The sequence below is a fragment of the Phyllobates terribilis genome, unplaced genomic scaffold, assembly GCF_046119375.1.
Source record: "Phyllobates terribilis strain yellow unplaced genomic scaffold, ASM4611937v1 Scaffold_136__1_contigs__length_4911898, whole genome shotgun sequence".
NCBI classification, from domain to species: domain Eukaryota; kingdom Metazoa; phylum Chordata; class Amphibia; order Anura; family Dendrobatidae; genus Phyllobates; species Phyllobates terribilis.
Genome location: NW_027362896.1, coordinates 2,423,425 through 2,438,395, shown reverse-complemented (window position 1 = coordinate 2,438,395; position 14,971 = coordinate 2,423,425). Strand labels below are relative to the sequence as shown.

General features: G+C 40.7%; 1 protein-coding gene across 1 annotated transcript in view; it reads right to left on the bottom strand.

The window, feature by feature from the left end:
* The window catches only part of LOC141204972 (uncharacterized), a 230,552-nt gene that overhangs the window by 103,084 nt on the left and 112,497 nt on the right, over positions 1-14,971 (bottom strand). The window lies entirely within an intron of this gene.

The window sequence follows — 14,971 nt, the reverse complement described above, 5'->3', positions numbered from 1 at the left end:
TTTACACACAAAAATCTGATAAAAAATGCACAGCAAGATCAAAATAAATATGATTATGATTGGATTTGTTAATACGCTTCCTGCAGCCATTTTTGCTGAAGACTGTGACCAACTAGTTACTGATCTTCCTAGATTTTTCCACCAAGATGAGCCTGACATACTTGTCCATTCATGTTCAATATCATTTAAATGGCCTTGTTCATGTCGGAATACAATTTCAGCTTCTTTTAGTTGTTTTGTTAACAAATTTAACAAACCTTTGTCTTTATCTCATTTGTCCACATATCCCAAGGGAAATTATATACACTGCTCAAAAAAATAAAGGGAACACTCAAATAACACATCCTAGATCTGAATGAATGAAATATTCTCATTGAATACTTTGTTCTGTACAAAGTTGAAGGTGCTGACAACAAAATCACACAAAAATCATCAATGGAAATCATATTTATTAACCAATGGAGGCCTGGATTTGGAGTCACCCCCAAAATTAAAGTAGTAAAACACACTACAGGCTGATCCAACTTTGATGTAACGACCTTAAAACAAGTCAAAATGAGGCTCAGTATTCTGTGTGGCCTCCACGTGCCTGTATGACCTCTCTACAACACGTGGGCATGCTCCTGATGAGGTTGCGGATGGTCTCCTGTGGGATCTCCTCCCAGATCTGGACTAAAGCATCCGCCAACTCCTGGACAGTCTGTGGTGCAACGTGACATTGGTGGATGGAGAGAGACATGATGTCCCAGATGTGCTCAATTGGATTCAGGTGTGGGGAACGGGCGGGCCAGTCCATAGCTTCAATGCCTTCATCTTGCAGGAACTGCTGAAACCCTCCAGCCACATGAGGTCTGGCATTGTCCTGCATTAGGAGGAACCCAGGGCCAACCGCACCAGCATATGGTCTCACAAGGGGTCTGAGGATCTCATCTCGGTACCTAATGGCAGTCAGGCTACCTCTGGCGAGCATATGGAGGGCTGTAAGTCCTTCCAAAGAAATGCCATCCCACAGCATTACTGACCCACTGCCAAACCGGTCATGCTGAAGGATGTTGCAAGCAGCAGATCACTCTCTACAGCGTCTCCAGACTCTGTCACGTCTGTCACATGTGCTCAGTGTGAACCTGCTTTCATCTGTGAAGAGCACAGGGCGCCAGTTGATACTTTGCTAATCCTGGTGTTGTGTTCTGTGGCAAATGCCAAGCGTCCTGCACGGTGTTAGGCTGTGAGTGCAACACCCATCTGTGGACATCGGGCCCTCATACCACCCTCATGGAGTCGGTTTCTAACCGTTTTTGCAGACACATGCACATTTGTGGCCTGCTGGAGGTCATTTTGCAGGGTTCTGGCAGTGCTCCTCCTGTTCCTCCTTGCACAAAGGCGGAGGTAGCAGTCCTGCTGCTGGGTTGTTGCCCTCCTACGGCCCCTTCCACATCTCCTGGTGTACAGGCCTGTCTCCTGGTAGTGCCTCCAGCCTCTGGACACTAAGCTGACAGACAGAGCAAACCTTCTTGCCACAGCTCGCATTGATGTGCCATCCTGGATGAGCTGCACTACCTGAGCAACTTCTGTGGATTGTAGAGTCCGTCTCGTGCTATCACGAGTGTGAAAGCACAACCAACATTCAAAAATGACCAAAACATCAGCCAGAAAGCATTGGTACTGAGATGTGGTCTGTGGTCCCCACCTGCAGAACCACTCCTTTATTGAGGGTGTCTTGATAATTGCCCATAATTTTCATCTATTGTCTATTCCATTTGCACAACAGCATGTGAAATTGATTGTCAATCAGTGTTGCTTCCTAAGTGGACAGTTTGATTTCACAGAAGTTTGATTTACTTGGAGTTATATTCTGTTGTTTAAGTGTTCCCTTTATTTTTTTGAGCAGTGTATTTGTGACAAACTGAACTGTATAGGAAGGATTTTCAGATTTCTTGTCCCTATTGACGTAATATTAATACTTCCTTCTTGGAGATAGGTTTATATTGTACGGAGGGAAGTGTGAAAACTATGGTCAGATTTTCAGCATGTACACAAGATGAGAAGAATACAGAAACAACTTCTTTTTCTGACATAACTTGGAAACAAATTTTGTTTGAGCTTATTGGAGTCACCAAGTCATGTATCGTGTGCACATTCTCAACTCTGGCATGACATGAGGTATGATTATGGAAACACAAGTTATAAATGACTTTATCCTGTCCAGGTAGACACATTACCTTAGAAACAAAATGTAAGTATGAAGAAATGTCTAATTGTCCAGTGTTGGTACCATCAAATGCAAAATCTGTGTACTGTAATAGATAATATAGTAATTGTGTATTACTAACAGGAATGCCCAGAACAGTAATAGGAACCATGGTTTCTTCTCTTCCCGATATTGGGATTAGTGTTCCTATACAAATGTTCTGTTCACATCCTAACCACTTATTTACCCACAAATCTGTGTGATTTAACGCAAAATTATATTCTGTAGGCAAATTTCACATTATTCCTAAAGGTGTAATTCTACTTTGCAATGCCTGTGCAATCATTTTCAGATTGGTGGAGTATTCAATCTGAATTTCTAGACATGCTCTGGCCACTTGGGATTCCTGTTCACTTTCTATTAGAGCTAAAGTAGCATCTTGTAGATGTGACACCGAAGATCCCAACACAGCAGCAGTGTTCAAAACCATCTTCTCAAGGAGTTGATGCAAACTTTTCAAATTTTTTACTCCTTTGCCTCCAATATACCCAATATTTTCTAAATCTGATTTAAGTGTATGTATGTCGGATGTCCATAGTGTTAATTAAACTTCCCACTGTTCCTAATCCCCCCAAAATACCTTCTAATATCCCCCTCTTACTTCTAACCTGTGTTGACGTTCTTCTCCCAAACCATTGTTCTATTCCCATTTCCATGTTAATGAGATGTGATTGACACTGGGGATATCTGGATAAGATTTTCCAACTGGACATGTTAAAAGTCCAGACCATAGTCATCAACACTCCATCCCTTAATAGAGGTTTAGATTGGAATTGATTGATTTGGAAAGGAGTAGATGGTTGAAACCTTGTCTGTGTACATACATTATCTACTGCTGACCAAACATTTACATCTTTACATTGTTTGTAATTATTTTTACTTAAAACACAACATTGGTAAAGTCCCGAATCCTTAGGAGATGGATTATCTAGAGAAAAATCAAAATTCTTATGCAACCATCTCACATTCCCGTATTGACTTCTGTGTATAACATTTGTTGGACCATTTGAAAAACTTCCCAAAAATATTTTGTTTCTGGTCTATGTTAACAAAGACTCGGGAGGTAACTCTAACCTTGTGTTGCATTTCAATAAAAGAGACGACATATTTTCTTGACTATGTACTGCTTGTGGTGCAACCCTTACTTCTGGAGCGATAGTATTTGTTACTGTAAAAACTACAGATACTTGTACTGATTCTCTGGTTAGCTGGAAGTTCCATGTTTTTACCCAATCTTCATCTCCTTCTGTAATAGAAAGTAATGAAGGATAAAAAATTTCCCCAAAAGTTGTGTCTTTAACATAATCTCTGTTTCGGATGTTCTAACTTTCCCTTTTGCAAGCATATCATTAGGAATATCACCCGACCACACAGCTTTCTCTTCACCTCTTATCTCTATATTCCAGTATAACACATCTGTAGGATTACATTCCCATATGCCTGTCATGCCATGTGATACATAATGTATCTAATAATGTATCTAATCTCCTTGTAATTGTGTAAATTTAGACTTAGATCCTATGGCGGCATGTAATATTAAGTGTCGTGTATGAAGTGTAGCTCAATTCAGCATTTTACATCATAACCCATGCAAATGTTCCCAGTAATATCTACTGAATCGTCTGGCTTATCTTCATCTATTAGATTTTGTATACTTGATCCTCTTGGTTTCCGTGAATGTAAAGTTCCTTTGATATGTCCATTCACTTCACTAGTATTTGTTCCATGATATAAAATGTCTTCTGTGTAGATCAGAATTGAAATAGTACAAAGTAGCAGAAATGTGGTTCCCATCAGATAGTAGCTTTTCCTGGGAAACCTTTTCTTTTCTTGAAGGATTGGTGTTGAATCCCTTCCATCAAGGACATGGTATTCCGTATTCCAGCTCTTATTGGAATCCATTTCTTCCTAAAAGAAATGCAGTATCATTATTTTGCAATATACAATTTGCATTGATCAACGTGTACCCACAATTTTTGTTGTCTGCGGATATTTTTAACCATGTTGGATGCTGGTTGCACTAGGATCATAACTTGTCCCATGGTGTCGATTATTTCAAAGGGACCCTCCCAGTTACTTTCCCAAGGTCCACTCTTCCTGAGAGATTTAATCATGACTAGAGCCCCTTTTTTGAATTTGGATTCATATGGTGGCTCCATCCTCTGCATTCATGTGGAAGAAAGGTTTTCAAGTTTTCCTGCAACAATTGCAACCATTTGGACCTTGGAACAGCATCTTTTTGAGGTGTGGACAAAAATGGTTCATGTGGGAAAATCAATGGCATTTTCCTTCCTGTCAATAGTTCAAAAGGAGTAAATGGAGTTGTGGAGGAAGTTGTTCCTCTAACACTCAACAGTACAAAAGGCATCCACCCAAGTATTACCTTTGTCCAATAACATTTTGGCAATTCTGGATTTTATTGTCCTATTCATCCTTTCCACAATACCAGCAGACTGTGGATGGTAAGGTACATGAAACTATTGTACCCCTAGAATAGTACAAACTGCTCGCATGATTCTTCCTGTGAAGTGACTTCCTCGATCAGAGGTAATCTTTCTTGGGATCCCCCAAGTACAAAAGACACGATTAACTAATGCTCTAGCTATAGACAAAGCATCATCTTTCCTGACAGGTAAAATTTCAACCCATTTAGAAAAAACATCTACTACAACCAATGCATACCTGAGACCATTTTTACCTGATGGTAATGAACCAATATAGTCTATTTGTAACGTAGACCATGGACCATCTGCAGGTGCGGTTCGCAGTAGTGGCGATTTCTGTCCTTTTTGTCTTGGATTAATTTGGGCACAAATGAGGCATGATTGAACAATATTTCATACAGTCTCTTCCATCTTTTCCCAGTAAAATCTCTCTGAGAATGCCTAACAATTTCTGTTGGCCCAAATGACCCAAGCTGTCATGATTATATCTCGTGAACTCATCCTGTAGATGTTTTGGTACAACAGGACGCAAGTCCCCATTTAGGTCATGACACAAAACCCGGGAAGCAACAAGACTTGTATCTTTTTCTTGTTCTTCCGCAAAAGAAGGGATATGCGTGTCTGTTCTTTGAACTGCTGAAACCTCGAGAGGTTCAGGCTCAAACACTTCTATCAGGGCTGCCTCTTTGGCTAACGTATCTGCAGTTGCATTTCCAACAGATCATCATCATCAGACTTTTTATGGGCATGAACTTTGACAATTGCAAAACCGTTAGGGGTTTTTGAAGCTATCTCAAAAATTGTTTTCAGTGTGTCACTATGTACAAGAGTCTTGTTAGAAGAATCTACAGCCTCTTTTTTCCAAAACTGACAGGTAATCTGTCAATGATCTCACAACATAGGAGCTATCACTGTAGATTACAATGGGACACTGATCGTCAGCCTCATTCAGCTGTAGCACCATTTTCACTGCTTCTAGCTCTACCCTCTGAACTGAAAATGACTCAGTAACTTTTGTTTTACCACCTGTCTTCTTGTGGGATAAAAAATGGCATATCCTGTATAATAGTGCCCATCTGAATAGAATCTGGAACCATCTACAAAGACTGCTTCATCTGTTACCTCGGCCTACCGTCTGAAAAGTGATGGAATCGGATCCTGAAAAGAATGGAGACAATCATGAGTTTGCCCTTCATATTGCATCAACTGAGGAAGAACATATTTGGCCTTATAATCTACCTCAATTTGATTGGAAGACAATGACAGTAACCAATGGGCAAATCTCTGATGTGGGATACCTGGGATATTTTTCTCAAAGAGAAGCTTTAGTGTAGAATGAGGAGTTTGCAGAATGATTTGGTTGAAACCAACAATGTGTTCAGTTGCTTTGACTGCAAAGTAGACACCTACCAAGTGTCTTGCACAAATTTCAAAACCTCGTTCTACAGATGAGAGAAGCTTAGAAAAATAGCCCAAAATTCTCCACTCTTCTCCCTACAATTGTAACAGAACAGCAGGCACCGCTGTCTCTGATGTGTGAACTTGTAGAGCAAATGGAGCTGAAGGATCTACTGTGGACAAAGCAGGTGCATTCTGTAAATTCATTTTCAATTGTTCAAATGAGGTTTGTTTTTCAACATCCCAATGACCAAAGTAATCATTATTTTCACCTTTCAAAAGTTCGTACAAAAGGCCTGGCCTTATCAGCAAAATCCTCAATGAAATCCCTAGAATAGTTTACAAGACCCAAAAAGTGTCGCAATGCCTTGTGTGTGGTTGGGATTGGGAGAGAAGCGATTGCCTCTATTCTTTCCTGTAATGGCTGTCTTTCTCCTGGACTCAACAACACTCCCAGAAACCTGACCTCGGTCTGCATCAATTTGACCTTTTTAGTGTTAAATTTCAACCCTGCATCATACAACAGTTCAAACAATTCTGTCAAAAGAGAAGCATGTGACTCCTTATCCTAAGTAGACAACAGAATATCACCACATATTGCAGTATGCAATCAGGCCTAGAAAATCTGGATAATACCTTTACCAACATCTGATGAAAAGCACTAGGTGACAAATGTGCTCCTAGAGGTAACCTGCAAAACAGATATTGCTCATCCAAGAAAGTGAATGCAAATCTGTAATGACAGCTCCTTTCAAGAGGTATACTGAAAAAAACATTACTGATGTCTAGTACAGAGAAATATTTTGCCTTTGCATTTAGCCTTGCCATCATGTCATGAGTATCTGCAACAATGGGAGCAACATTGGGAGTATGTTTATTAAACATCCCCAAATCCAATATCATTCGATATCTACCATCAGATTTCAATACACACCAGAAAGGATTGCTACTTACAGAGTTAGCCTTAGGTATGACACCTTGAGCTAGCAATTCCTGTATGATCTTATACATAGAACCAATTGAATCTGGAGGCAATTTATACTGACGCTGTGGAGGAGGATCACGTCCTTCTACATTCACAACAAAATCCTTCATTGTACCCACCTCATTCCTGAACTGAGCCCAAAGAGAAGGAAAACATTGTACAATTTCAGTCAGTACTTCATCACCGCCAGTTTCAGGCCATAAACGATCTGATGACACAAAACATCATTCAAGCAAATACTTCCAACATGGCTATATTCACTAGGGTCAATGACTACAGGTTTATGTCCATTAGAATCTTTCCAGATCACTTGATTCCCTAGATCAATTACCCATCCAAATTTCTGCATAAAATCTGTGCCAAGTATATTCTCAGAATCATGACAATACCAAATGTCAATTTCTGTTTTAAAAGAACCTGGTATTTCCAACATAACATTGGGAACGAGCTTTGCTTTTGTTTTTCCTTTTCCGCTGAATCCGATAACATTACAACTTGGAGATTCTGGTTTTACCATCAAATCAAGGTTAGTAACACTTAATTGTGCCCCTGTATCAATGAGAAACACAGCACTTTGTTCTGCCAAAATCACCCTGAGAAACGGTCTTCCACAGTCATCCAATGTAACTTGAGTCACAAATTCCAATGGATTGGGTGTGGGAGCATTCTTTGCTAGTCAGAAAGATGGAGGAGATGGAAGCAGACCAGTGTCTCTTTTACAAGCACTGTCCCAGGAATTTGACTTCTTCACTGTCATCTCTCTGCTCTGTCTGATTAATGGAGCTTATTGTGACTGTGTTTGAGTATTGTCAGTGTGAGGGGATGTGGGAGAATTGAATGGATGGGCAGAAGGTTTGATGGATGATTCTGGTATGAGTCCATTTTTCCTTCCAAGCTTACCTTTTCTCGATGTACCTGCCTCTGATTCTGCTCTCAAAAATTTTCTGCATTGCCACTTTAAGTGTCCAGGTATACCACAAAAATAACAATGAATATTGTTCCTTTGTGTGATATTTTTACCTCTATGTTCAGTGTAATCTCTATTCCTGGATGTTAATGTGGGTTTAGGTTTTGGTTGAGTTTTCTCTGATGTCAGTTGTCTATCTTTTTCCTCATCAGCTACAGCTATTTTTGCCGTGACCTGATTCCGTTTTATGGATCTCCTAATTGTGTCGATAAAAGTTGTTGCCTCCTGCAATGATGTCAGAGCACTAGCCAATTGCACTGAAACAGGATCTAGATACTTGAATTTTGTTACATAAAATTTGATCATCGATGTTGGTTCCTCATTAGGCCCCACAATAGGCATCACCATTCTATAGACCTGTTCAAATTTGACCAAAAAAGCAAACGGGTCATCATGGACACTCGCACTCAATTGATGCAAAATGTCAAGAGAGGGCATGTCTCCTGTGGTAAATAATAGCAATTGTCTAAGTCTGTCTTCTTTTGTAGTATGTGTCAGCTCATTATCCTCATTTAGTCTGGGTGTGGTCTGAAATCTTTTTGCCATATGTGAGGGTAACCAAACTCTAAATGTCTTGTTTTTCTGTTCATCATTAAAATTGAATTTATCTTTATTAGATTCAAAAATGTCGGCATTATCAAAATCATCCATCTTCTCATTGTACTTTGGAATGTCTTTTACAATTTTCATTAATTGGTCGTGTATTTTAAGATTGATTCGTGCTACTCTGTCATGTAATTTTTTCTTTAGTAATTCATTTCCCTGTAAAGCTTCTCCTGAAACATCTGGACTTTGTGTGTCTGGTACGAATGATGTGGAGGTATTATCTTCACTTTTACTATTGGATCTTGTACGAACAGAAACCTTTTTTATGTCTTGGTGTAATTTGGACAATAACTCTGTCCGAGTATCAATTTGATCCTCCAATTGTTCAATATGTTCTGCCAAAATCAAACAATTTGGACAATCAAAGTAATCCCCGTCAGCGTCTTGTGTCTCAGTATGACTGGTCTCTTGTGTGTCCACCTGTTTTTTCGAAGACTAAATTATTGTACACACGGACCATATGCATCACATTTTGAAGTTTTCTCTAACTTTTTTACAGAGAGAAACCTTTTATCAATACTAAGATTCTCTGCTTCACATTGGCTATACTAATAGACCATAATTGTGCATCTGTATGACTATGAACAAATCCATTTCTCACTTATGGAATGGCTTTTCCCCTCCTGGATTGATTCAACCGTCAATGGATGGTCCTTTGTGGCTTTTCTGTGTTCCGCAGACCTCCACGTGGTTGTATGCTGGGAGACACACTCCTCACCGTCCTGTAGATTCCATTTGATCCTTGTGAATATGTGGAATTCCTGATACTTGGACAACAGGTTTTTGTTTGTTTTTTTTAGCAAAAACTCTCCTCCCCCCATAAAAGTGACCCCGCTCAGTCCACTTCTATGGGAGCAGTGGTGTAAGGTGTGACCCCGCTCAGTCCACTTCTATGGGAGCAGTGGTGTCATGTGTGACCCCGCTCGGTCCACTTCTATTTGAGCAGTGATGTCATGTGTGACTCCACTCCATCCACTTCTATGGGAGCAGTGGTGTCATGTGTGACCCCACTGAGTCCACTTCTATGGGAGCAGTGGTGTCATGTGTGACCCCGCTCAGTCCACTTCTATGGGAGCAGTGGTGTCATGTGTGACCCCGCTCCGTCCACTTCTATTTGAGCAGTGGTGTCATGTGTGACCCCCGCTCCGTCCACTTCTATGGGAGCAGTGGTGTCATGTGTGACCCCGCTCGGTCCACTTCTATTTGAGCAGTGATGTCATGTGTGACTCCACTCCATCCACTTCTATGGGAGCAGTGGTGTCATGTGTGACCCCACTGAGTCCACTTCTATGGGAGCAGTGGTGTCATGTGTGACCCCGCTCAGTCCACTTCTATGGGAGCAGTGGTGTCATGTGTGACCCCGCTCCGTCCACTTCTATTTGAGCAGTGGTGTCATGTGTGACCCCCGCTCCGTCCACTTCTATGGGAGCAGTGGTGTCATGTGTGACCCCGCTCCGTCCACTTCTATGGGAGCAGTGGTGCAATGTGTGACCCCTCTCCGTCCACATCGATGGGAGCAGTGGTGTAAGGTGTGACCCCTCTCCGTCCACTTCTATGGGAGCAGTGGTGTAATGTGTGACCCTGCTCCATACATTAGAAACTGTGTATCTAATCCCATCCTGTATGATACACTCTGCTGAGCTCAATATCTAATCCCATAATGTGATACACTACACTTAGTCCTGTATCTAATAGCAGCATGTGTTACTCTAAGCGTATCTAATTGCGCATGTGATACATTCCACATATCTAACCCCAGTTTATGATACAGCAAGCAGCACCATCTATCAGGATCAGCTCTGCCGGCTGTCCTCAGTGACACTGTACTTGTCAGTATCGCTGGCGGTCACCAACAAAATGTGCAATACTCCTCAGACCGGTGTATTTAATCTCGTCGTCGTGTGAGATATGCCCCGGACCGGTGTATCTAATCCCGTCATCGTGTGCGATATGCCCCGGACTGGTGTATCTAATCCCATCATGTGATACACTACACTGAGCCCTATATCTAGATATGTGTAGTGTATCATATGCTGTGAATAATCCCAGTGTGTGTAACACTCCGTGTATTGTTATGGTAAATATTTATACTTTACTTTGATTATTATTTTAAACAATTAAATCTACCTATATATTTTTGATAATTTAATATTTTAATATTAGTCTTATAAGTGTTACTCATAAAAGCAATAACACGGCATTGTATGAAATATAGAGCTGTCTTCGTGTTAAGCTTTCCTTCTTTGTTTTTAAAAGTATAGTAAATTGGACAGAGCTGCTTTCAAGGACTGTTATTTCCAATTAAAATACTTTCTTTCTTAGATAATGTTAGCCATCCGCTTTCTTCTGGGGGTGTAATAAAGTACTTGTTGCCTGGGTTCTGAGGGCAGACAAGAATTATACACTCAGACACTGGCTGTATGTTATTTTATTTCTCCGATGCATCGTATTTATTTATTTAATTTGAACCAAAAATGGCAGATTTGGAGATAATTATCTCAATCCAAATTCTTGGAAGGGCTACCACAACAGTATCTAACCCCAGCTTATGACACAGAGAGCAGCACTAACAGAAGTGGGGCTGCCGGCAGTCCTCGGTGACACTGTACTCGTCAGTATCACTGGCAGTCACCAACAAAATGGCTCCACACTGTGATCCTAAATTTCATCCTCTCTTATCCTGTTACAAACACCCAGAAAGGGAAGAGAGGAGCGACATCACACACAAGTACAGTGTCCATTTAAGGACATGATCAGATATCAAAATCAAACATCAGAATGATGTCAGTTTGAGGCTAAATACCCTGTCTGAGAGGTGTTTCTGACAAGTGACTTTAAGTGACTTTTACAACTATAATAATAATAATAAAAAAAAAAAAAAAAAAAAAGTGACACGGTTCGCTGATGGGGCTTGAACCCAAAATTCTGTTTCTAAAAACCAGCGCACTAAGCACTGAGCTATTAACTCAGTTAAAATAACCTAAGAGTTATATTTGGTTATATGATTTTCAGTGCAAACCTGATTGAAACTCATTGGGACTTATGAACAGACTGCAAGCAAGCCAAATTCAAATGATGTTTGATTTTGATGTGTGAGTCTGATGTGTGACTTTCTTCAAACATCAGAATCACAATGACTTTTAGTCACCCGGAGTATTTTCATGGTTGATCTCATAAGACAAAAAAGCTTCTAGCTACTATCACTTGACTGGATAGCTCAATGGTAAGGCATCAGCTTCTGAAGCCACCGCGTCACAGTTTCCTATAGAAAGATTATTATTTTTTTTTTAATTATGCCTGTTTAGCACACAAACTACAGGGGTGTTTTACTTTTAATATCTGACATTTTGATTGTTATCCTGACGTGTTAAGAGTTTCAGACACGCTATTTGCATGGTAAATTACATAGCCAAAGTAAATTGGGAGGCACTAATTTACTACATATCTATTTCCAAGTGACTGTTCATTTGCATAATTTCTTAAAGGGGTCTAATGATAAAATTTGTTTATTGTCAATTTTTCTTTCCATCCACCCAAGAACTGTCTGCAAACTCCCAATTTACTTTTGCTATGTAATTATTATTATATATCACTACCTAAATAATCAAATAATGAACCTATAGTTTAATGGTAAGGAATCTGTGTCACATAGTTTTGGTTTGAAAGGATAATAATAATAGTAATAATAATAATAGTAGTAATAATAATAATTAATAATAAAAAGTTCAGTGTCCCTACAGGTTTTTCTTGGCTTATGAGATTAACCATGATAATACTCAGGGGGTCTAAAAGTAATTGTGATTCTTATTCTGATGTGTGAGAAAAGTCAGATATCAAAGCCAAGCATCACTGAAGTTTGTGTGCTCGCCAGCATCATTTAAAAAGCAATAGTTTATTTTTTCTGCACCTGCAATGTAAACTCAGAACGCCCACTCTGTGAGGCTAGAGAGTTACCATTCTGCCATAAGCTCAAATGATGCTGCCAGATGTTTTTTCTTGGTTTATGATATTTACTATGCAAATATTCATGGTGTCTGGAAGTCCTTCTGATTTTGATGTGTGATGAAAGTCAGGTATCAAACTCATTCATCAAACTCATACATCATTTGAATTTGGTTTGGACAATGACTGTGTGAAAGTCCTGATTACACTTGAAATAACATACCCAAGTACAATGCTTAATTCTCTTTAATAAGTGTATAGCTCACTGGTAAGTGTGTTGACTGGGAAAAATATGCTTTTGGGTGGTTCAAGTCCCAGTAGGGACACTCAACTTTTTATTATTATTACTAATAATGTATTATTATTATTACTATAACTATTATTATTATCCTTTCAAACCAAAACTATGTGACACATATGCCTTACCATTACACTGTAGGTTCATTATTTGATTATTTAGGTAGTGATATATAATAATAATTACATAGCAAAAGTAAATTGGGAGTTTGCAGCCAGTTCTCGGGTGGATGGAAAGAAAAATTGACAATAAAGAAATGTTATCATTAGACCCCTTTAAGAAATTATGTAAATGTTCAGTCACTTGGAAATAGATATGTAGTAAATTAGTGCCTCCCAATTTAGTTTGGCTATGTAATTTACCATGCAAATAGACAGCTTGTCTGAAACTCTTAACACGTCAGGATGACAATCAAAATGTCAGATATTAAAAGTAAAACACCCCTGTAGTTTGTGTGCTAAACAGGCATAATTTAAAAATAATAATATTCCTAATGGGATTTGAACAATGACACTTTAGTTTCAGAGGCTGATGCCTTACCATTGAGCTATCCAGGAAAGTGATAGGAACTAGCTGCTTTTCTTGTCTTATGAGATTCACCATGAAAATACTCAGGGTGACTAAAAGTCATTGTGATTCTCATTCTGAAGTTTGAAGAAAGTCACACATCAGACTCACACATCAAAATCAAACATCATTTGAATTTGGCTTGCTTGCAGTCTGTGCATAAGTCCCAATGAGTTTCATTATTATTACAGTTGTAAAAGTCACTTGTCAAAATCACTTTTCAGAATCACTTGTCAGGATCACTTGTCAGTCATGGTATTTAACCTCAAACTGACATCATTCTGATTTTTGATATCTGATCATATCCTAAAATGGACACTGTACTACAGAGACCCCTGTACATAAATATTAGGGCTCCAGCGACATCACATCTATTATACAGAGAATAGCGCTATCTCCATAGCTCTGTACACAAGGACATAGAGCTCAGACAAGGTCCTCATATTCAGGCAGCTTCTATTTTACTCCAACCCTCTTTATAAGAACAAGATCAGAGTCTCATTATACCGAGCAGAGAAGCTCCAGGGACAAAGACCCCGTCTGGTCCTAACACGCTGGGGGCCCGGACTATCCAGCCACGGGGCCCGGATTCTCTCATTTGTGGCCACAGCGTTTCTTGTAGAATAAATCCCTTTCTCATCCAGTCCTGTAGTAATGACTTTGTTATCAGGTTTTGTAGGAGGGTTCGTCTGACTCCATCTTATGTTATCAATATCTGTGCGAGAAACAAGAGACGTCCGAGCGCAGTTTTACCGAGTGTCCAGAGTCAGTTCTTCTACAGTCTGATAAAGAGCCGCGGTGTCTCCGTCCGAACCTGGGAGTATAGAGCTGTATACAGCGTACATACCCGGCTCCGTACACACGCGGCTCCATACACACATGGCTCCGCTGTGTACACCTCATACACACACGGCTCCGCTCCGTACACCTCATACACACACGGCTCCGCTCCGTACACCTCGTACACACGGCTCTGCTCCGTACACCTCGTACACACACGGCTCCGCTCCGTACACCTCGTACACACGGCTCTGCTCCGTACACCTCGTACACACACGGCTCCGCTCCGTACACCACGTACACGCGCGTCTCTGCTCCGTACACCTCGTACACGCGCGGCTCTGCTCCGTACACCTCGTACACACGCGGCTCTGCTCCGTACACCTCGTACACACGCGGCTCTGCTCCGTACACCTCGTACACACTCGGCTCTGCTCCGTACACCTCGTACACACGCGGCTCCACTCCGTACACCTTGTACACACGCGGCTCCGCTCCGTACACCTCGTACACACGCGGCTCTGCTCTGTACACCTCGTACACACGCGGCTCTGCTCTGTACACCTCGTACACACGCGGCTCTGCTCTGTACACCTCGTACACACGCGGCTCTGCTCCGTACACACGCGGCTCTGCTCCGTACACCTCGTACACACGCGGCTCTGCTCCGTACACCTCGTACACACGCGGCTCTGCTCCGTACACCTCGTACACGCGCGGCTCCGCTCCGTACACC